Raw genomic sequence first — 23,878 nt, forward strand, 5'->3', positions numbered from 1 at the left:
CATACAGCTTTAGGTATCAGGAATTTGGTAATTTTCTACAGTTCATCTCCCAATTAGGAAGGAAGAGGTTTTGCTGTTAACTGAGAGAAGTCAAGGATATGTGCCACTTTTTGCAGTGTAGCCTGTGATTTCCTGGCATATAATGAAAGCTGGCTCCTAAGAAAGTCTTGCAAAGGGAGAAGTGCCAAGGGAAAACTAGAAGGGACTGATGAAACAGTTAAACAGGCTGATATACAGACACCTGGGATGTGATACAGCAAATGGCAGCCTTTGGAAGGAGCCTTAGTTGTGTGTCTGGGCAGGAGCTGGGAAAGGCAGGGGCTGCAAGGTTGTGTGACTCAAAGAGCTTTACTTTTTCATTTTTAATCATTAGTCATTTTAACAAGCTCAGAAGGACTTTACTTGTTGGTTGCCGTTCTCCCAGTGCATCCAGATGAAAAACCGAAACCTTTTAATGGGGTTGCCATTACCCTGTGACTCAAAAATTCTCAGCCCTTGAGCAGAAGTGTCATGTTTGTTCATATCCTTAGTGCAGGCACAATTATATTGAGTTAAATTCTGCCTAAATCAATTTTACCCTGTAAATGAAAGCTATATGCAAAGCTAACTGCTTTGCAGCATGCATTTAAGCAGCTAAATGGTATTCAAAATCAATGTAAATGTGCGTGTGCCGGTGATCTCTTTAGCGTGGATTTTCTAATCTAGAAGCAATGTATAAAGAAGGTAAATGTTGTAGCTGTCTTTGTCTCTTTTGATTTCATTCTCTGGCAGAGCAGTTTGTCTGTGGTCCTAGCTGAGCTGTCAGCTTGCTTTGATTTTTTCTTACATGCCTGCTACTGATTTAGGCAGGGAGTCAGCACCATATCTCCTCAGGGGCAAGACACACAAGGAACACCCATTTGGACATGAACTGGCAGTAGCCTAGGGTGTTGCAGCTCGAGGAAAGAGCTGTGCATTCAATCTTGTTTCTTTGGGTGAAAGTGGGGATGTTATATACAGTTGCCCTTCTGCCCTTCTTCAAAGAGCTGTTGAGAAGCTCTGCTGAAAGATACAAGCATACATCAGAGTCACAGTCACTGCATTATATTAAAAGGTACATTTTTATCTCAGGATTTGAAGAGTGAGAAGAGTAGACTGTCAGAGCTCAGTAGCTGTAAGGCACCAGCAGAAGCCCTTGCCACCCTGAGCAGCTTAAAAACCCCACAAATTCTCTCTTCTTTCAGGAAAAGGCAGCTGCCCTCCTGGCTCACTGGGGCAGCTTTCATTATCACAATGTCTCCTCTGTCATCAAAATGTAACAATATGTGCCCCTTTCTGGCTGGCAGCAGGGTGATGCAGGTGGGATTTGCTTTTGGTCCCTGCCATCAGCAGGTACTTCAGGCAGGGCTGAGGCCTGGAGTCCAAAACATGTTCAGAGGTCAGCCTTAAACTGGCAATAGGCACTTTGCATGCAGCCACTGCCTCCTATGTAGTATGCCACTGTCAAATTGAAAAATAGCTGTACTGCTTCTTGGTGGTGGCAACATGCCCTGTCTTCTGCTTCCCTTAATAAGGTGTTGAGAGACAAGGAGAAGAATGATTTTATGAACCTGGTAAAAAGTTAAAAAAAAAAATATATAGCTTTTGGGATGATGTCTGCCTTGCAAACTCCATCTCTGAAAAATTAGGAGACATATTAAAAAGTAATTGCTCTAATAGAAGAAGGTTATCTGTGACTGAGGACTCTGACTGCCACATAGCCTGCAATGTACTTATCTTATTTCCTTCCACCAAAAAAAGCTGTGGATGAGCTCTCCACCTCAGTGGCAGGATCCTCAGTTTTCTTCAGTACTGAGGGAGTAGGGATGCCACTGATTTGAGGCCCTTAAATTGAAGCACCTTAAGGGGCACAAATTGTAGAGGATATTTTATGTCATTTTTCAAAAAATTCAACTACTAGATGTTTTCAGGACATCTCAAATTAGGGACTCACTTTATGAGATTTTTACTTCCAGTCCTACTTTGCCTTACTCTTCCATTTGTAAATAAGAACACTAATATCCTTATCAGCAGAGGGATTTAGCAAAGATAAACAGATTTGGTTTTAATTCCTTCAGAAATCATGCCAGAAGTACAGAAAATAAACAGGAAGTATTTGAATACTTAGCACAGAAGCAAACCAGGATTTACCAGGCACCACAGAGACTCTGGCAGACAGATTACAGCTTGGAAAGACAGATATCGAAGGGCATGGCTGATTTAGGAAAACTAAGCAGAGAAAACGGGTTAAATTTTGTGACAAATACCAGGAAAGGCTGTTTTTCATCTGACATTCGTGAGGAAGCAAGAGGAAGATTTATTGAATGACTTTGGAGACAGATAAAGAGGAAAGAGAGGAGGGTGTCAAGAGGAGAGTTGTTATAGCCCTCTTGGTGGGATGGGAGATGTTTAGGAAGGTGCTGCACAAGCAGCTGCTGAGCAGTCTCCCCCTGGCAGGGAAGGACACCTGCCCCCTGCCCACAGGTCCCCAGGAGGGGCACAGGCTTGGCATCAGCAGAACAGGCTGCCTGGAGCCAGCAGCCCCGTGGTTCTGTCCAAGGGCAAAATGTGCCCCACAGGGAGGTATCCTCTGGTGTTCACAGCTTGGTGAAGCTTTGGATGGAGAAATGCAGCCAGCTGGAGAGCTTCCAGCAATATATTAGATGAGGGAGTTCAGAGGTGATCTACAGGAATGACAGCTTATACAGCAAAGCTCTCCCCCAAGCAGAAGGGTTTGGAGTTGCTGAATTGGGATTTTGGCAGCTGTGAGGACATGGTAAGTCATCTGCTCCATGTCAAATTCTGTTAAAATGCTGAGCATCAACTGCCCTTCACATCCTCTGGAAATAAAGCAAGAAAAACCTGGGCTAACTGGCAGCAATGCACATCTATTGCCAGGACAATAATTCTGACTGTAAAGATTGTTCTGCACTTAAAAAGGTTGCCTGGAAAGGATATTATGCCAGAGGCTCATCAGGGTAAGGCCTGTCAGGAAACATCCACACAGGCCAAGGATGGCCCAGAAACCATCTGCAGTTCTTCAGAGACCCAGGCTTGCATCATGTCAAGAAAATGACGGACTTTTTTTATGAGACTCAGGAAGAACAATAATGTCCCAGTTGGAGACCATGCAGAAAATAAAATCTGGGTGCTTGGAGTAAGATAGTGGAGAGGTGCCATTTGCTAGGCTGTCCACACCTAGAGAGTTACAGAACACATTGTCACAAGTGAAGGAGGGGGCACACCTTACATTGCTCTTTGCTAGGATGCCAGGGCATGGACTGAACCTGGAATCAGACAAAGACAAAACAAAACACCGTAGATAAGGCCTAAAGCTAGAGAAATTCAGCCTGAAAGGTTCTCATTTTTAAGAGCAAGTGCCATTTTTTTCTTAAATTGTGGAATAATTTAGCAGGGGAAGTGCCAGAGGGTTCGTCAAAAATATACATTATGGTACTTTTGTTGGTCACCTAAAGGCTGTTCTGTGTGAAAAGTCAGAAAAGATGATTGTGTGGTCCAGTTTAGTCAATGGATCACACTTTTAAGCCATTTGTGCTGTTACTGTGACTAAAGCATGACACAAACCTGAAGATGTCTACCCTGTTGCTGGAGGTCTATGCAGAGAGCAGATGCCTGGCATTCCAAAGTGAACAGATAAAATCAAGATGTCTTATGCAAAAGAGTTGTAATGGTATTAATTTCACAGTCCTTCCAGGACTTTTGAAACCAGGGACTGAGAGAGTAATCAAGAGAGGTGACTGCTAGCCCCCTAGAGAGCTTGTGAAGCTCCCACATGTGTCCTGATTATCAAAGAAATTTTGTGGGCTGTTGCTGTGGGGCTCCTGTGGCTTTGACTGTTTCTGCTGGCTGTGCTTCCCTGCCAGAGACTTTCTTAATTTTCAAGCCACAAAAAAATAAGGGTGCTCCATCTGAGGGAGGTCAAGAGAGCAACAAGTTTATAGAAAGGGCAGGACTCAAATTAATAAATGTGGGTGGGATGGAGATGGTGAGGTGCAGTTGTCTTTCACATCTAGTCACCCATGTTAATCTGTCCTAATTGCATTAGAGAGAATGAACAGGCAGCAGAGCTGATGTTTGCGGAGGCTGATGTTTGTAACAGCTCTGGGCATCTGCTGGGAGATTTCACCAGGTCAGCTGCACTGAGGGCAAAGATGCTGATCCCAAGTGAAGGTAGACAGTGCCTGTACTAGATTGTGTCTGTACTAGATTAGTGACAGGGATGTAAACCTATGTATGCATAAATACTCTCAGGAAACATAGCTTAAAAGTTGGATGAATATAATGCCCCTTCACTCCAAACTTAGATGAGACCCCCACTTTGCATGTTGAAAAACAATCTCTTAATTTCTCATTTGCTCCTCTTGCACTTTGAACGTGATGTTTTCCCACCAGATAATATTTATTATGTTCTCCCACAATGTGCTGGCTCTTTCAGACTCTTCTTCTCTGGCCAAGCTTTTGAGCAATGAATTGTGTCATTGAGGCTTAACTGCAGGTCAGAGTCTGAGTCTTGCTAAGGACAAACTTTCCTGAGGCAAGGAGAGCAAGATCTGATCTGGGAGCTGAATATCACCTAGAATTGATGGTTTTGGCATTTCAGTCCATTTAAACTCCTTGATACATTTCTCCCAACTCCATGGTTTTGCTATGTGCAAATCAGCAGTGACGGGGAGATTAAAATCCCCATCTGAAGCCTCCTCATGGCTTCGCTGTACCTGACGTGCCTCACCTGTGCATGGAGGTGACAGCCTGTTTTAATGATGCCTCCAGGCCCTTTTGGCCCGTGCACACCTGGGTGGTGTCTGTGGGTGGGGAAGAGTGGAGAAGAGCAGCATGGGAGTGCAGAGACCTTGTATGCATATTCGGTTGATCCAGCAGCTGCAAGGAGTTGGCATTTTTGAACAATGCCCTCATTGCCTGTCCCCTGTCTTGCTTTCCTGGTTTGCTTTCTGTCTTTAGGTATGGCAGTGGTGAAGGCAGGAAGCTGCCCCTCAGCAGAGCACTGAGGTATAAAATGAGACATGTAATGAAACCTGCCAGGTAAAGGGCTTGTCCTGGGCTCATCTTCCTCTCATCCTTCCCCTCATCCTTCCTCCTTCCTCCTTCCCATCCCTTTTTTCAGTCACCTGTTCAGTCCACCCTGTGGTCCCACAGGAAAGCAACAGACTTTTCTTTCTGCAGGGAACTGATTGGCATCCCCATCACCACGGCTGTAGCAGCATCCACAGAATGCAGCCATGGAAAGCTTCTCTTTAAGGTACATCCTCCCTCTCCCCAGGGCAGGAGGCCTGCATTCATCTCCTTTTCCTCATGCTGTAAAACCAGCCCTGTTTTAAGGTATCACAAATTTTGGCTGGCCTGAGTGTGGGGAAAGCAAGTTGCAGGATGCTGCCAGTGCTACTACTGCCCAATGAAGGAAGAAGCAAACCTTGGTTTGCTCTGGAAAGGATGTTACAGGCTGCTGAGGGTATGGGGCTATTTCTTCTAATAGATTAATTGGTTGTTGTGTGGCTTTCAAGATAATTCAGGTAAAAAAAAAATATCCCCCCACTTTTTCCTACTTAACTGTTGGACTTTCCTTCTGCCAGTGGATTTAGAAAAAACACTCACAGTATGCCAGGCCTCATCCCATGGGAAGCACTAAATGAGATTTAACGATTAACATCTATTTCCAAGCCACCAAAAAGGTGTTGACACTCTCCCTGCTGTTAGGTGCTCAGCAATAGGCACTGAGCTGTCTGCACATGCTGATTAGTCTCACACGTGTGGCTGGGGAGTCCTGTGTGTGCTGGCCACCCCACATGCCTGCTCTGTTTGGTGCCCCTTCTCCAGAGGTGAGAGCTTGGGACATCTTTCCAAAGTACCCCTGTTCTGTACAGGATGAACCTCAAGGGCAGAGCATCCTGAGGAGAGATGGGCACCAACCGGTGCAGCTCAGTGAGCAGCCAAACTCACCTCCAAAGCATGGAGAAATATTTTCCATTTAAATGCACAGGCACTTCAAAGTCAGGGAAGCAATCCTAGGCAGTGACAGTGTGACCCAGCCTGCCTGGGCTTTAACACACCAAATTGAAGAGAGCAGCACAGCTCCCAGTTGCAACAGGGGCAATTTAGAGATGGATTTCCCTAAAGAAAAGGGTAGCCCTAGGCAGCAGAAACCTCTAGTCTTCTTTTGGTGCTTTTTGCAGGATTTCAATGGCTTTAAATCCCTTTGAGTCCTGCAGGTGTGTTTTTTTCTCCTGAGGTAATGGTGTTGGTTGGAAAATTGCCTACAAAATGTCCATTCTTTGAGATTACAATCTGGGGAGTTGACTTTTGTTTGTTAATTTTGTCGACATATTTATTTCACATTAAGGTGTGGAAAAAATATATTTACAAGAAAGCAGCCACCAAGATAGTCAGACCATCAAGCTTTGATGTTCTCTCTCAGCTTTGAACAGAAAGTGTTGCACCCTGCACTGCAAAGCCAGCCCAAATCAGCACAAATAATCGTTAAGCATTAGCAAAGACTGTGAATGCCAGTAGTCCTAATATTAAGCCTTCTGGTGCTCTTCCTGGAATTATCTGACTCAATTGCATCCTGTTACACTTGCAATCTGCTTTCTGCTATTGGTTGATAGACTGGCAGACATTTAAATTGTCATTTAGAGAAATCTGAGAGTGCTTGGTTTGGGACATTTGGGTTTTTCTCTGGCTTTTTTTCCTGTTCTGACAAAATGTTATGGTACCAGAGGGCAGCTTGGGGAAGGGCTTGATCTCCCTTGGGGCTGAACAGCAACAGCTTGCTTTTGGGCTGGTATACTCCATAGCTGAGAGGAAAGGTGAGCCTTGTTAAGTGTGGGAGATGTCACTGTGCTGCTCCCACCTCCGCCCTCATCCTCTGTCCCTGTCCCTTATTGGATTTATTTTCCGAGGAGACATGGGAGAAGGTGATGCCACAGCCCAGAGAGGCAAAAGCCCTTTTTCAGGGTTTTGTGCTGCAAGGAGACAGCACAAGGAACACGGGTGCTAGGTGTCATGGAGCTGGGGTTTGGGCTGGGCACAAGGATAAACTTAAGTCTTCCTCGGGAGACTGAGGAGAAGTTGTTGTTCTAACGTGAACAGGAGGTTCCTCCTCCTCCTCCCGACAGAAAACACGGGGGAACAGGGAGAGCCCCCTCTTGCCATCGTACCCTCCTGCAGCCCTTGGTGCGATCCTGGCCCTCGGGGCCACATCCCAGCGCTGCGGGAGTCAGCGCCTGAGCGAGCAGGGCTCCTCCCGAGCCTCCCACCCTCCGCCATCACCTCCGCCCTGCCTGGATGGAAGGCTCCTTGCCGGAGACACCCGCCAGCGCTGGCGCCCGCGGCCGCCTTTCAGTCTCACGGAAGAGTTCCCTGTGCCCGAGGTGAGCGGCTGCTGCTGCTCGGCGTGACACACCACGGGGGATGCCAGCTACTGGCACAGCCTGCGGTGGCATTAAACACTAATTCATTTATTCCATTTAGCTGCGGGCAAGGCATTTCCACAGGATTTAAAATGTGCAGGGACATGAATTCCCCCTCCTGAATACTTATGTGTAAGGCTCTCATTTGCACAACGGTGAAGGTGTTCAGGAGGTTTCCTGTAGGATTTGGCTGCGATGCCGACCCTGAGGGCAGCTTTTGCATCCTTAGGTATGCTATGTGGGAAGGATCTTAGAAGTGGAAAACGTTCTTACAAACACTATCTGCCCAGCTGCTGGATTTGGGAGACTTTGTTCTGAGAGAGTATTTTCTAATTTTTGGTCGTGGCTCCATGAGATAATGAACTGTAACCATGTCCTGGCATATCTATCTGTATACAAATAATTAACTTAGTGTGAGGAAAATAATTTTCCCAGCTAAGTTTAGCTCCTTGGTGCTGCTTTACACAACTAAATTCTATAAGCAAACAAAACCTGACAACCTCATTTTTGTCTGTAATGAACCACAGCTGTCCTGTTGTCTGCCTCCTGAGAGAGGGCTGCACACATCCCCAGTTGAGGAGCATCATCACATGTGCCTAAGCTGTGCTCAAGGACTTGAGGGATGCTTTGGTGAGCATATTTCCTCCATGGAAGATACTTTTTTTGGAGTGGGCTGGGAAGCCACAAAATGCAGATACATGCCAGCTGATGATGGCACATCCCTTGACCTGCTTTCCGCCGACATGTGAAAACCATCCTTCCTCATTCCTTCACTTCTGTGCACAGGGGTAGGCTTGGCCTAGGGGCTGGTCCCCATGTGTGTGGTGGGAAGAACTGCTGGGTGCTTTGGGGCAGTTTGGTTTAATCTCTTCTGCCAAAAACAAGCTCAAGGGAGTCTGAGGAGATAAATGAGTGCCAGGCTTGCCTAATGACTGCACTGCCAGGGAATAACATGCTAAAAATCCTCAGGCTAGGAGAACCAAGGGGCATTTTGGTAGATGCTCTGAAGTGCTCCAGGGGCAAATCTAGGACCACCAGTTGAACAGCAGGCTCAGCACTCCAAAATACAGCCTCAACATGCTCTTTTCAGGCAGCCCATAAATCTCTTGCGTCCTCACCGGGCTCTGCAAGGGACCAGACCAAAACACAGGAAAAGAGGCTGCTGCATGTAGCCTCCCTTCCCGTCTCCTCATGGCTTTGTTGGGAAAGAGTGGTGGTGGTGCTCTCCCTGCCACAGCTGAGCCTCCAGTTGTGTGGGCAGGTGTGGTGATTGCACACCTGCCACCGTCCCTGGAGACCACGTTTGTTCCCTGTAGCATCTGTTCGGGAGGAATTGGCTCCTGCCACAGAAAGGGGCTTCATAAGTGGGGGGCAAAGGGCCATTATGTCTCTGCCATCTCCCCTCCAAAGAAGCAGAGATCTCAGAAGCAACACCAAACACTTCCAGGGAACTTAATCCTCTACTCACATACTGCACAGGGGATGGTGACAGGACCAAGCCCTGCTAGGAAGGCTAGGATAAGAAGTTGCTTACATGCCCTGAGGAGAAACTCCTTTCCCTTTTCCAGGTGACAGGTTTATGACATGTGGCTGAAGGATGCTCAGTTTCTCAGAAGTCACAAACATCCCTCAGTGCCAACAGCTGCCAAATTATGTGTACTCTTTCCATATATACATGTGACTGCATAGGCAGTCATGCATATATATGTGCATATATATGCAGATTTACATGCGTGCACATATGCATGTGTGTGGCACATGCACCCAAAGCTTTTATCAGGGAACGGGGTCTGACTCAGTGGCACAGAGATGTCATGGCACATGTTCCCCACTATCCCTGGCTCCCTCCCTCCCCCCTGGGAGCTTTAGGGGGTTCTCACCCAGTGTGGGGGTTCAGGGGCTCAGCAGCACTGCCTTTGGCACCAGCTGCTTCCCATGGTGCTGCTCTGAGTCAGCACAGGTAGCAGATGATTCATCTCTTGCATCAGTATGATGCTCATCTGCACTGTCTCAGGTTAGATGTGTTTTTTTCTATATTTTTCTTTTTTTTTAATGGCAAGATGATTAATCTCCTTGTGCTAGTACTTCAAAAGCTTCAGTCCCAGGGGCACTGTGTTATGTGGTTGGTCTTGTAAAGAAAACTGCTACCACTTCCCTTTCTCTGTGCTAAGCCGCTGTCTGGGTTTTTGCATTTTTCTCCTTCCTTTCATGTTAACTTATGGTTGGCTTTTTGTAGCATCCAGATAGCATTAGCTATCCAGGAGTGATAATTTTCCCTTCCACCTCATGCCTAATAATTTAGGAGGGCAGTGATTACCACAGCATCCTCCAGTCTTACTCCTGCAGGACTTGGTCTAAAGGTGGTGAAATGGTTTGGCTGAAAATGTCTTACACTACCAGAAAAGTCTCCCCAGCTGCCTCTCCCTGGACTGAGTGGGCATGTCCCTCTTGAAGGAAACCAGAATGCTCACCCAGTGTAGAAAAATACATATTCAGCTTTTAGCAGCACAGAGGTGAAACCCCTTAATTTGCCAGCAATGTTTAATATGAGTCCTCAGTTGTAATTGCTGGCTCCTGAAGTGGAGAGAAAGAGCTGCTGGAAGTGATGAGAGTGGGGGGCACAAGGGCTCTAAATTGGGTGTTAGCAAGCACCAGCTGGAGATGGACAAGAGAACATCAAAGAGCTATGAGGTTGGTCCAGACAGCGAGAGAACTTTCAAAGTATAGATATATCTATGTAGAGGAAGGAAATACCCTTTCTCCCAGGAAGAAAATATTCCCATGGTTGTGGAAAAGCGGGACAGTGAAGGATAAGGGGGAAGGTCCTGTCTGTGGCATGGATGCAGCAGAGACCATGTGGGTTTCTGGGTTTGATTTTGATTTTAGTGTTCCTTGAAAAATAGTAATAGTTTCTCAGAATAATCTGGCAGGTGTGAAATATGTCCTCACCATGGATATGTTTTCACTGCTTGTGGTATTCCCTCTGAAGTGGGCTGTAAAAAGCCTGCCTTTCTAATTGAATTTGTGTGTAGATGGAGGAGGTATAATCTAAGATAATTAATGCTAATTAATTATTGCATGGTCAAATGAGCAGGAAATGCATATAGAAGCTTGAAAAAAATTAATTATATGAAAATAGGATAATTGCTTGTGTGTTCAGATACACATTTATCTGAGCAAGCATATACTCAGCATTTTAAAAAGGGTAACTGTAGGACAAAAAAAAAAAAAAGCTGTGAAGAGAACACATTTCCTAAAGGACTCCCTGTTGCATATTAAGAAAACCCCAAAGCTAGCAAAAAATAGATGAAGTTAAGAAGAGGTTAATTTCAGTCTCATTTGCTTTTGAAAGGGAAAACATTGACATCACAGAGCCTATGGCTCTCTCACCATACAAATACACCTGGCCTCTGAATGTAGCCATTGTTTAAAAAAAACAAAACAGAAAAGGCTAAATTTTGATAATTTGTCTCATAGTGTGCAGCACTTGTAAGGAGCTGCAGTGAAGCTGGAGAAAGCAGGGTGAGTGGCTGGGTACCATTGGATGGGAGAGTGCAGAGGCAAACTGATGGCTTTTCCATCTGCCACAACTTGGCCCAAATACCCATTACAGCTGCTGCAGACAGAAGCTGGTTTCCTTACAAATACAAAAATACTTGCTTAGAAAGTCTCCAGAGCTACGAGGATCCAGATTTTCTTCCCATATGTTTTTTTCCCTGTCAGCTCCTTGATTGTGGTGCATGATGAAATGCTCCTCCTCAGCAGCCAAGGCTGGGCTCAGAGCTGGTGGAGGCAGGAGGAGATGGTGGCTGCAGCCTGGCAAACTGGGGTTCCTTAAAGGGACCTGTGGGGTTCACCTCCCTCTCTGCACAGGCTCCTGTGCTTAGGTGGTACAGCGCTGTGTTGCTAAGCAGGTGCATCACCTCTGGGGTTACTGGTGGGATGTGTGGGATAGTTTATGATGGAAAATCTGTCCAGGGAGCATGAGAGGGACTGCTGGGAGAGAGAGATTCAAAACACAAACCTTTATAGCCAAAATTTCTTACTTTCTTCCTCCTCCTTGTCCAAGGATTCTGATTTTAGATGGTTTATTGAAAAAGCAAGCTGCCAAAGGCTTGCAAAAAGTTGCTTGGTGGGAGACCTAATTTTTTCCCGGAAGTGTGTTTGATTCAGAAATTCATCCTAACCCTCGTCTGAAGACTTGCAGTGCCCAGACATGTGTTTGTCTGCTTACACCTTTCTTCTGGGAAGAAAGTGGTAGGAAGATGACCAGAGCTTGGACTTTTCTCCATGGAAGAGCACCACAGTTTGCTGTCGGTGCACCAATAGTACCAATTTTCTATCATCTTTGGAGAAAAAGAAAGAAAGAGGGAGGAGCTGTCCTTGGAAATGGCTCAGCATTTTCTGGGACCTGCTCTTGTCCAGAGGGCTGGAGGAGGAGCTCAGTGCTGCACCTAAAGGCACAGTCAAGTCCTCAAAAATATCTAACAGTTATATTCTCGTCTCTAAAAGGCTGCAGCAACACTGGTTCAGAATTCATTGAATATTTTGTTCAGGCACAGGCATCAGGTTGGCTGCCAGGAAGTGGGTGGATGAAAGTGTGAGGGGGAGTGTGCGATTTGTATTAAATTAGAAATAATCAGTTAAGCCAATAGTGGTTCCAGGGAGCCCCAGCAGACCATTTCCAGTAATTGATTTTTTTGGGAGCCCTGTGGATAGAGCTTTTCTTTTTTTATAATAGATATATCCCCTGATGATTAACTAAGTAATTCCTCTAGCAATTACATCCTCTCTGAAATGACAGTTTTATGGCTTAGAAGTTACTGGGAGCTGCTCTGATCACCAAGCCTGCGCAGTTTACGCCCCTGGGGCAGTCCCACCTCATCCCTCCAACATCCCCATCCTTTCAGCTTTGTCTGTCTCCACAGCTTGAGCCCCATGCTCTGCGTTGCCCACTTGCACATGAGACCCTCCTGCCAACACTGTAAATGTGACCTAGAGATGGCAAACAGCTTCCACCTGTCCCTCCCAACAGGCCCTGGCACAAAGGCTGGTCTCTTGTTGGGCACTGAAGCCTGGGGGGCTGGAAGGGAGGTGTTGGAAGATGCAGGGGTGCAGGAATTGGGGCACAGGTGTCCCGTTTCTCATCTGGAACCTCAGCATTTGGTGACACTAGGAATGCAGCGGTGCTGGGCAGTAGCTCAGGCAGGAGAGACTTGTCCTGCAGCAGCCATAGGGTGGTGAGAGTTTGCAGTTGGAGGTGTGACTGCTCATGGAGGAAGGGTCTCCATCTACGTGTGGGGTCAAACGTGGCACAGATTGTCTGGATGTCAGTGTTGTCCACTGAGATGCATTTTGGGCATACCTAGGACATAATAGACACATTTCTGGTATTCTATTATATTGTATTTTAAATTGCCTCTTCAACTGTAATAGTAGGGCATCGTTGACCACTTTCACCTTTGAGTGGGAGCTGCACAGGCACACCTTTTCCCAGAAGAAAGCTGTAAACTTGAGGGCGTGTGATGGAGACAAGTCCCTATGGCTACTGGCCAACAGCGAATGATTACAAACCAGCAGGGCACTCACTTCCTTCAGCTTCATATAAACCGGATAATTATCCTTTGGCTTCGGTATCATCAGTGCAGTGTTGGCTTGTCAAGTTGGCAGGAGCCGGTTCAGTCTAAGGAACAGGAAGTTTCCTCTGTGAATACTTAAAACTTTAATAATTATTTATTGAATAAGTAGGATGAGAGCCAGGACATAGCAGAAATGTGAGGAGTTTCCCAGGTGACTTTACAAAGTCTTTGAGATACTAGCAGGTCCAGCTCTAAAGTTAATAAAAGGAAAGAAAATCCTCTCTAAAGAGCTTTTGGCTATTCTTCTTGCTCTCTTTTCCTCCCTTATTTATCTGGCCAAATCTCTTCAATCTGCCTTTATTTAGTGAAGTTGAGGAAACTTTTTTTTTTTTTATAAACCAAGTTCTTCCTGAGTGATCTTGGAGGAAAAGATAGAAGAAGAGAATACAAATCACGGCACCATATTTATTTCTGACAATGGGAGCTGTTGCTGCTAGTCCCGAGACAAACAGATAAGTCCAGTAATTATAGATAAGTGCTTTTGTTTGATCTGTATAACAGTTTCTGCATTTGCAGGTAATTTCCCTTAGGCATTCACAGGCAGGTGGGAAGCTCTTCTATACAGTCTATATTTTAATCTATTTTCAATTGACTTGTTTATGAGCAAACTTTCTTCCATTTTTAGGACTAAGCCTTTTCCTGAGACTGTATATGAACTGAGTTGTGACAGGTTTTTAATATTATACTTTCTGACTTCTGCCCTTTCCTCCAAGTAAGTCAGCAAGTAAAATAAAATACCCAGTTGCTTCACACTTGATTTTTCTAGTAGAGAGAACTTCAAAATGCCCTGGCATGTTGCAAGGCCACCTTACAATACAGAAGCCAAAATCCCAGGCGAAGATTTGTCCTAAGCCTGCTAGAAGTTATGAAAACTTCTCCAGAGAAGTGAGAGTAGTGTGTGAGTAACTCAAAGCATTCATTTTCCTAGCCTTCAGATTCCTCTGAAAGCCCACTGGGATGTTTTCCAGAGGTATGAACAGACACAGAGGCGCTTTCCTAAATCCCATTCGCAAGCACACATGCAGTCAGAGCTTCAGGGCTGCTTGCAGACACACTGTCCTGGCCAGGAGGTTTGAAAGCGGACATGAGCTGAAGCCAGCTCCATAAAGGAGTGATAAAGCCAAGCATTTGCTATCCCATCTTCAGCTTCCTGAAACAAAGCCAAAGTGAGGGGGCAGGCTGGGCCGTTAGCAGGATGGCTCATGCAGGTGTTTAGAAAGTGCTTGTCTGTCTGAAATCGCCCCACTCTGTTGGTGGCTTTAGGTGATTGTGAGAAGTTTCTGCTAAGGAAGGGTGTATTTTTTGATGTCTGAAGTGAATGCAGTATTAGGTTGATTATTGGTTTGACAGGCAATTGTTCTTTTAGTGGTGGAAGAGCAGCACTTTGAGAAAACCTAAAGCAAACTAGGTATGTTGAGTTCTGAATCTTGCTCCTCCTCCTCCTCTCCACTCCCAAGTCCCAAGAGCAGTAGCCTTGATCCAGTACAACAGCATTCTCCACTCCTACTTTGAGGCTTAGTTTGACCCTAACAGTAACCCCAAAAGGAGTGGTCAGTGGATCTGGCAGAAGAAGAGAGTAGGTAGGTGGCTTCCTTTTGGGGTTTTTTGCATCCAGCTGAATGCTGATGCTGGATGGATGGAATAACAGTGCAGAAAAGCAATGAGAGTGTGGCCAAAGAATCATAGAATGGTTTGTGTTGGAAGTAAACGTGAAAATCTCAGAGTTCCAACCCTTCTCTCTGCCATGGGCAGAGATACCTTCCAGGCTGCTCAACACCCTGTCTACCTTGAACACGAACACTTCCAGGGATGGGGAAGAAATTTGCTTGCTCTGAGCAATACCTTGTGGTCTTTTGGCAGCTGTCTCCAAAATCGTCCTTTGGCAGCGCAACACCTCTTGTGGTCAAAAGAATCATCTCCCTTGGTAGCACTGTGACCAAAAGCCACATCTGAATGGATTCCAGCTCAGCTTCTTGCAATGAAGCTTCAAGCATGTTCCAATTAAGTTTCTAGAGCCTGATGAACCCTAGAGTTTCTTAAGGATCTTGTCTGTTTCTGAATTACTGCCACCACCTTAATGAAAAGGCTGATGTTGAACCACATAAAGAAATGTCAGTATAAGGCAAATGGAGAATGAGACTCCCATTTTGGACCAAGGAATATCTAATGGGCTCATGTTGGGTAGTGTGATTGTGCCTGTCAGTGAGGGAGCACGGGTGTTTAATTGTGGGCTATGTTAGTGTCAGCTAGGTGTAAAGGGAATGAGTGTCTAATATTTGACACAGTCCTCTATCAGTCATGGTAGATTAAATAACAAGACATACATTAACTCATTTAATAATTAGCTACCATCATATCAACTTGATAAAAGAGTACTATTAAGTTAGCCTGACATTGTGTTAATACAGTCTTTAATTTTTAACACAGAAGATTAAGATAAAGTGACTGTCAAGGATTGCATTGCAACACCTTTTTCAGCAATGTTGGGGTAAATATCTTTTGACAGCATTTGACATGTTACCCCCCCATGTCTGGTATTTTTCTGAAACTTTGTATTTGTATTAATTGTTACCTTGCCTCCCTTTCCTTTGGGAAAGAGCAGACTTGGAATGGGCACCTGTCACGACAGAGCCAGTTTCAGGGGAGGAAATGTGAGGATGCGGTGCAGAGTGGTGACCATCCCATGCCGGGAACCACAGAGAAGAAGAATGGATGAAGGACCTGGCTCAGGTCTGTTGTGGGGTTTTCCCATTCTACTCAAGGTCTCCCTCACCTCTCTTTGCATTATTTATCTGTGTAAAAATAGTAATATTGATATTTTTTCCCCATGTCACATTTGGTATGTCACTGCTAGCATTGCCGTACTTCATGTGGGGTTAACCACATTTCCTGGGGTGGTTTGGAAGGTAGTGAGAACACAAGAGCTGCTGTCCTGTGTGTGCATTTCTGCTGACCACATGGAAAGTATGGGTTTGTGCTAATGTGGCAAAAAAGCAATGTGTGGTTTGTGAGTGACTTAAGCTGGTTACACCTAGCAGATACCTTCGTCATAGTGAAATCGAGTAGGAAGTCTGATGAGAAGCAATCATTTGGGTTACGATCATGCCATATAAATTTGCTGTGTGTATATTTTGTCTTTTATTTTGCTCCATTGGTGCTGGAGGGTTTTGTGCTAGCAGTGCTTTTCTGAGCCCTTCAGGTAGCATCCTCTGACAGGATTTTTGATCCCTTGCCTTCACTTCTGGATTTAAAAGCCCTGCAGGGGAAGCCTGCTGGTGGGAATCACATGCCCAGGAATAGGTAGGGTGTAGTAGCTTCTGGCTCTGCTTTGTCTTGTGGCCAAAGCACTGATGGGCACCCAGGGGAAAGCCCACTGTGGTGGGGTTTTCCAGCAAAACTTCCCCATTAATGTCATAATGGTGCTGGAGGGATTTCTTTTGTAGGAGCTCATCTAAACCTCTTTCAAACCTATGTAAGCTTCCAGTACCCAAGAGACTGTGCTGCCAGGATTGGCCAACCACTGTGCAGAAGAGTTTCTTTCCCATCTCCAGCACACTGCCTGTTAGTTGTTTTCCATTCCTGCTTAGCTCCTATGTTAAAGTGAGTGTGACCAATCCATGTCTGTTGATGCATGACAGCTCATTGCCTTTGCTATGTCACTGGGCAAGCCATTGCATACTAATGTGAAGGTTTTGGGGGGTTAATTTCAGTTTAAATTCAGAAACTAGAAATTTTTTTTTTCCTGGTGAAAAACTGATAGAAGATGAGTATTTGGTCTGCAAATAGGTATTGACTAATTTGAATATTAATTTCTGTGTTTATTGCTGACATGAAAGACTAAGTGGCCACACCATAGAGGGGTTAGAGAGATTTTTATTAAAGGGACTTGAATACTGATATACCCATGCATTCCTTGTTAAACACCACAGTAATGCCAGTGGCTGGTATTAAAAAGTAATGGTGGGCTCAAAAAAAAAAGAGATGCCAGGTGAAAATCATAAGAAGGAAAGGAATATACACTCATAAACATCTATGGAGAGGCCATTTTAGTTCTTATTTACCCTTTGGCTTTTGAGCTGCTGTTTGTGTTGGTAAGCTATTTTCCTACACCCATGCTGTATCAATATTTTTTTATTACATGGAAAATGAGGTGCACATGATATTACTCAGTTGAAGGGCCAAGGCATTAAGAAAAGTAAATATGACAAGATTCTTGATAAAATCATGGGAGATGGCAAGCTATTGTAGCTGCTTAAACTGTCTTTACTGGTGAAACATGTTGAATAGTCAGTTGGGAGTGGGTACAGGTAATGATTCTGAAAAATCACATTAACAGTGCTCATTGAGAAAAATGAGCTCTTGATGGGAGGTGCTAATTGTTATTAATTAAAAAACTTACAGATGATATGATTAGTATTGACCCACAATATTAAAACAGTAAATTACTTACAGTGTGGGCAAGACTACAATATGGGAAATTGAATAAGTTAATAAATCAAAATTAATGGGTGTCTGGAACAATTATAGCCATTAGTGGAACTATGGTCACTTTAAATATGTAAAGAGAAGTTAATAAAAGCTAATAGTGTTGCCCTGATAAGGGGCTTCTTGGACCAAAACAGAGATACAGACTACTCTGGATTCCATGTAATAGGGGTATCAAATAAGGGGTCACCTGTGTGGTGACCACAGGAGAGGCTTTTCTTCCCTGTAGCTTCTTTAAGTGGCTCAGAGAAACAGTTAAAGCTGTATGCAGTATACACCTCTCCAGCGAAGCCAATGAAAATTAATGACTGAAAATATCTCTCAAGACCAGGCTTTGATGTGAAGTCCTCCCAGAGATTTGCAAAAAATAAATTGCACTTAATTTAATAAGCGCAAATCCTGCTCTACACTCATAAGGGCTTTTTAAAGTGCTCTGAAACTTGGAGAATCTCTAAGGGTTTAGAAGAAAAACTACTGCTGCTGGGACACTGGGCTGCTAGTGATTCATGTTGCTTTTGCTTTCTCACCAGGCTGTGTTGGCACAGCTGCTTTATTCCAGTTTGGAGCTGGGGCCTCAGTCCCTAAACCTTCTCTCACCCTGCTGAGTCCAATGGTGACACCTTCACTGGCTGGAGTGGCATGACATGCTTGGTCTCAGACTGTGGAATCTCACGTATCCCTGTGAGGTTCCTGTTGTGGAAGGGAGACGGGCTTGTGGGATGAACTCTTTCTACCACCGAGGGCAGAGGACCTTGTGCTCAAAGATGATCTTTCCCTTCAACATGAAGCTGTGGGTCCTGGGCCCCTCTGGAATTCATGTCCACTGGCTTCTGGCCTGAGGTGTTGTGAGGACAAATAGGGCTAGTTTTGTGGAGAGAGGGACAGGAACATGCTCCGAACATACATCAGGGCAAAGGAGGCAGCTTGCTATGGATCTGCTCTCCCGTGTATGTGTTCACTTATGTGGAAACGCAGTGAAGCCTTGACACCCAATCACCAGGAAACTGAATGTCTCCAGCCAGCGTTGTACTCTGTTGCTGAGGCAGATTTAATCAACAGGAACCAGTGCTGGAGGGCAGTGACAGATAAGCAGAGAAATTAGTCCCACAGTCATTGTAATTAAAAACATCTGGGTGATGTCAGCCTCCCTAAAAGGCCATTTTCATGAAGAGTTTGTGAGTACTCCTAAACCTCTCATACTAATTGGCAAGAGCAAGCCTGTGCATTACCTGCCACCCTTTTTTTTGTGTCCCCCTGTGTTCATGTGTGCATGTTTGTGCAATATCTATTGGTTTAGATATTCCCACAAATAAAATTTCCCATTTTTCAATGTTGGCAAACCAATGCCACTTAGGAATTTAGAAGGACAAATTGATGGCCGGACTTCTCAGCAGATGGAAATGTTTAACAAATTTCTACATCCGCTGGAAAGACTTCCACAGATGTATCTTACCCGGAGACTTCAGCCAAGTCTTTATTTGTACATGGGGAAATGTTCTTTTTTTATATGAGAGTTTTCTTTTCACTGACACCAAGCAGTAACAAAGAAGCAGTACCACTCACCCCCACCTCCAAGGCAACAGAGTTGGCTCTGGTGGATGCAATTCAGATGGAAAATGGACAGAGTTCACCTCTCCTTCCTGGGATGTATGGCAAGGCTTTCAATATCCGTGGCCTTCAATCAAGGAATATGTCCTTTGCCTTATTATTAAATAGGGAGAAGACAAATGGGTTTATTCAGGCCAGCACTGGAGTAGGAGTTTTCCCCTGAGACATTGGGAGAGTTGAGCTGAGTGCTGGGCATGGGTAGGGATGTCAAGCTGGGTGCTGGTCTGGTTTTCTCCAGCATGGGAAAATGAGGCCACAGAAGAGGAGTGGATGGGGACACTCTCATCAAGGCACTGCAGTGCAAGGAAGCAGGGCTGACTGCAGACAGGCACCTGTTCTGCCTTTCTGGGGATGGGCACCTTAGGGACATGCAGAGGATTTCCCTGCCAATGAAATCAGCCAGGGCAGGTACAGCCACAGGATGTTTTCCCTTTTCCAAGATCAGTAATGCTTTTTGATGAGGCAGGACTAATATGCTTAATGTTGGAAAGGGACTGTTTTTTTTTATTGCTCTGTTTAATTGACAGCTGGCTGGGATTTTTATTGTTTGTAGGACATGCTTTACCCCAGCTAAACCTCACATCTTATTGGCTTAGTTTACAGTCTGAGCAAGAGTCATCCTCAATAATGTTAGCATGAGACTGTCAAGTAGAAGAGAACTCAGGCCTTTTTCAGATGCTGTCCTTGTTATTTAGTGGAATCCAAAACAGGGGAATGGATGCTTCAATGCAGACTTGCTGCTGCTGCAAAGACTGGTGTGAGAAGGGGCAGTGAGGGTCACCGAGAGCTGTTGCAAGACATGCCATGCAGTGGAGTGTCACTGACATCTCCATTAATGAGCTGCTGCAGGAAATTGTAATTGCACTAAAATTAACTTGGGGCATTATTTAAGCCTTTTATCAGACTGATCGAATCTGCTTTTGCAGGTGTTTTTAACATAACCATAGTTGGGGTATTTTTGCATGCTACAAAACTCACTTAAACTCTGTGAGCATGTTATGTTAGAGATTGAGTTTTCTCTGTGTAAGCATCTCCCTGGAGCAGAGAGGGCTTGCCTTGTCTTTCCTGTACAGAAAAGTGGAGTTTTTGTTTTTTTTTTTTTGATGAGGCCACTATAATACATTCCAAGCTCGTTGTGACTTTATGGCTCCCTGTGGCAGAGAGCCTCATCCCTTAGTCCCACACCTTCAGGAGCCGCCTCTAACAGGGCTGCTGTGTGCATCAGGCCGGTTATTCTGGCGCTGGCTCGCAGAGGTGCGGAGCTCTGATTTCCCACAGGCCCTGGCGGGATCCTCTGCAGCTCTGGAACACGCCCGTGGGCTGAGCACACCACAGCAATGTGTGAGAAAAACCAGCAGCTGCTTTTGTAGGTGTTCCAAACAAAAGGGAAGGAAAAAAGACACATTCTCTGACCTCTTTGCTGCAATGTGCTCACCATATTATTTCTCCTGGCCCACAGGAGGTCATGTTTTCTAAAGTGCTGTCCCAGTAGTCAGGGCTATTTTGAAGACACCTTTCTGTTATTTTTTTTCTCTGCCACGTAGTCTCCTGAAAATAACTTTCTGCTAAATAGAAAGTAAGTTTTCCTAAAGAGATTTGTGTTGTAGAGGTATGTACAGAATGAAACCCTGCCATGCATTCAGAATTCCTAACTCAGTTTGTATTAAAGTGTGTCATCAACCCCATGAGATGGCTGGGCTGCATCCGGGCAAGGTCAGACATGCTGTCTTTGAACCAAGCTTCAAGACAAGTCATGTGGTGGAAAAGTCCTCCCAAGCAAAAAAAGCCAGAGGGAGGCTTGTTGGCAGCACTGCTGCCTTGTCCTGAGCTTCCTTCCCTTGCAGCCCCCAAAAGCTTCCTCTGCGGAGGTGATGAGAGTGTCCTGCCAGAAATGCTGCATTGCTGGGATGGAGTAGAGTTATCATCTGCCCTGCCCTCCCGGAGCTAATGTGTGTCCCCAGGCTGACTGTAGTGCATTCTAAAGAAACTTAAGGATGCCAAAGGATGCCCATAGGATAGGCTGGGGGAGCTTGTCCAGCTGCATTTGTTGCTGCTCTACCTCTCAAGATGATGAGACGTGCAGGCCCTAACTTCTGTCCAGCTTTAAAGCCTCGTAAAACATAATAGACCAGATCAAAGGCCTCTGCAGCTTAATACCCACTTCTCTCCTTCCCTCCTAGCCTTTTGCTAAGGCAGTGCTGGGAGTAGAAACCTCCTGAACCAACAGGTTGAGAACAAAATCACCTGTTTTCACAGGGAATGATTTGTGCTTCAAAAAAAAAAAAAAAAAAAAAAAAAAAAAAAAAAAAAAAGAGAAAGTAAAAAGCCTGAGACCAACAATTTGCTGAGTACCACAGCCTACTAGTTACTAGGCATGTACAAACCTGAGGGAATGGCTGTTCCCACAGCCTCATGCTCAGCTGGAAGTGGCAGGGGAGGTGGTGATGCTTTTTCTGCCCTTTGCATCTCTCATCAGCCTCAGCCCTCCTTGCTCCAGCAGTGAGAACTGGTGGTAGCTGCTCCACTGGTATCTGGGATCTGCCATTCCTAACAGCAAAGCACCACGGGCACTGGTGGTGCTGCGCTGGGAGAAGAGATGACACTGCCCCTTCTTGTCACTTAGATTAACTAGAAGAGTCTGTGCTGGTGCAAGGAGGCAGGGGATCCCTAACAGAGGTATTTTTGGGTGAAGTCTGTCTTTACCCTATGGTGTAGCTCCTGGGAGTGAAATCTATTTCACACCTTACTCTTTCCCTGTTCCCATGCCCCAAAATGTTATTTCTGAACAACTCAGCCTTTTTACTGGGGAAGTTGATCATACCAGCTGGTGCAGGTGGCATTGGAAATTAGAAGTTTTAAACTTTGGAATGTCACCAGTATTTCCAATTTTCTTGTCATGCTGGGCTGCACTGAAAACAGTAAGTGAAACTTCTAATAATTACCTGATTCTTCCTGAAAACAAAGGCACGGGGCAACTTAGTCCTTGTCACTTGCAATGGAAGGTGACAGATTATCAGCAGCAGAATGACATTAGGATTTATGGAATGGCTTGCTCTATAGCAAGTGGGTGAATGTAGTGTGCTGCTTCCCCTGAATATTAATTCCCAATTTAAAAGTGACTTTGCATCAGCCATTCTGGGGTAGTTGGTGTCTCTGGAGATGATTACTCTCTTAGGGGTACTGGCTAATTTGTTTGTCTTGAATTTTTTAAAAGCAAAGGTCCCTTGCAGTGTGTTTTCCAAGTGAAATGTTGTTTTTTTACAGACATGGGAGCAGTGAACACTGCCCCGTGGGGTCCTTTCCCCCAGTCTGCCTCAAGAACAAATCTTCCAAATGCTGGGGAGGTGGAGAAGGTTTTTTACCATGGTAGTGAAGGGAACTGAGGGTGGGCCAAATTATGGCTTCTACTATCTTTCTGAATTTGGAAGGAGATATTCTTGATATCAGGCATTTTATAGCATGCCTCAAACTTCCTCTGATTTTTTTTTCTAATTTCATGCAAAAAAGTTGCAAAAAAGCAGCTCCATCCATATTTCCAGAAAAGCTGGAAATGTTTAAAAGCTAGAGATGCTGACCATCCTTGGGAGCCCCTCCTGGCTCCTTTCCCTGCTTCCAACAGCTGCCTGGCAGGCAGTGACAGCTCTGCCAGCCACTGGGAATACATGTGCTCTAAACATTTCTGAGCTGCTGTTTAGATCGTTAAGAGCTTGTTTGCATTAGGAGAGGGGAAAAGGGGCCATGCAGTGAACAAAAAAAGCTCCTGCATATCTTCTAGTGTTCTCCAGCTTCAGGAGAACTGGTTACAGAAAACCTTGTGTGCCTAAAAGCACGGGGGAGCAGCTGCTGTGGTGCCTGGGACATGAAAGGGCTCTACAGGAGTTGCCAGCCCTGCCAGCATCTCTCCTTGAGCTGGTCCTACCCCTGCCTACTGTGAGGCCAATGTGGGACCCAGAAGGAAGGATGCATGGAAAGGCAGCTCAGCAACACCCCCCAGTGCATTTTTCTTGGGGTATCAGTGTAGGTTGGTTATTTGGGTCAAAAATTTTTTTCTGTAAAACATTTACTGCATTAATAAAAAATGTTTCACAGGGCTCTGCTTTTAAAAGAAAAGCCAAAGTAAGTTTGCAGGGTGTTGCCAGCCCTACCCACTCAACTACTTTTAGCTTTGAAAGACCTTATCAAGTTGAACACAACTGACAGGTCATATTTCGAGGAAGTGAGCCAAAAACGTTTTCACTATTTATTTGGGTAAATTCAAGTGCTGAACAGTTTAACCCCAATGCACCCTCTTCATCTGCTACCTACATGTATTTTAAAATTGGTTTTGTAAAGGAAAAATGTACCTTGACTATTTATGCCCTGAAACATAAGTGTGTGTTTTCTGCAGTGTTATAAATATGTGGATGATCATTTAGTAAAAGGTAACCGGGGGAGGGGGGGGCAAAGGGGAAGAAAACCCCCAAAGATGATTTCCATCAGTGCTTCCAGGCTTCACTTCCACTGTTATGCAATTAAATCCAATTTAGTTGATGTATTATTACCCAAAATGGAAAGACTGAAGGTCTCTATCTCTTTCCATTATTATGAGTATGATGAAAGTACCACAGGACCCCATCCCTGATAGGGACCGCTATTGTCTGAGACACAAAGCTGAGTAATAAACACAGTCCCCAGGGGAGATTC

At 45.0% G+C, this 23,878-nt stretch overlaps 1 long non-coding RNA gene across 1 annotated transcript; it reads left to right on the top strand.

Moving 5' to 3' along the window:
- The first annotated feature begins 1,783 nt into the window (after positions 1-1,783).
- LOC146767622 (uncharacterized) lies at positions 1,784-21,520 on the top strand. Its single transcript, XR_014954868.1, has 3 exons — positions 1,784-5,079; positions 5,221-5,296; positions 15,705-21,520. It is a non-coding gene; the product is annotated as an uncharacterized LOC146767622 (long non-coding RNA).
- The last annotated feature ends 2,358 nt before the right edge of the window (positions 21,521-23,878 follow it).

This window comes from Lonchura striata, chromosome 4 (genome assembly GCF_050655825.1).
Source record: "Lonchura striata isolate lonStrDom1 chromosome 4, ASM5065582v1, whole genome shotgun sequence".
Classification (NCBI taxonomy): Eukaryota; Metazoa; Chordata; class Aves; order Passeriformes; family Estrildidae; genus Lonchura; species Lonchura striata.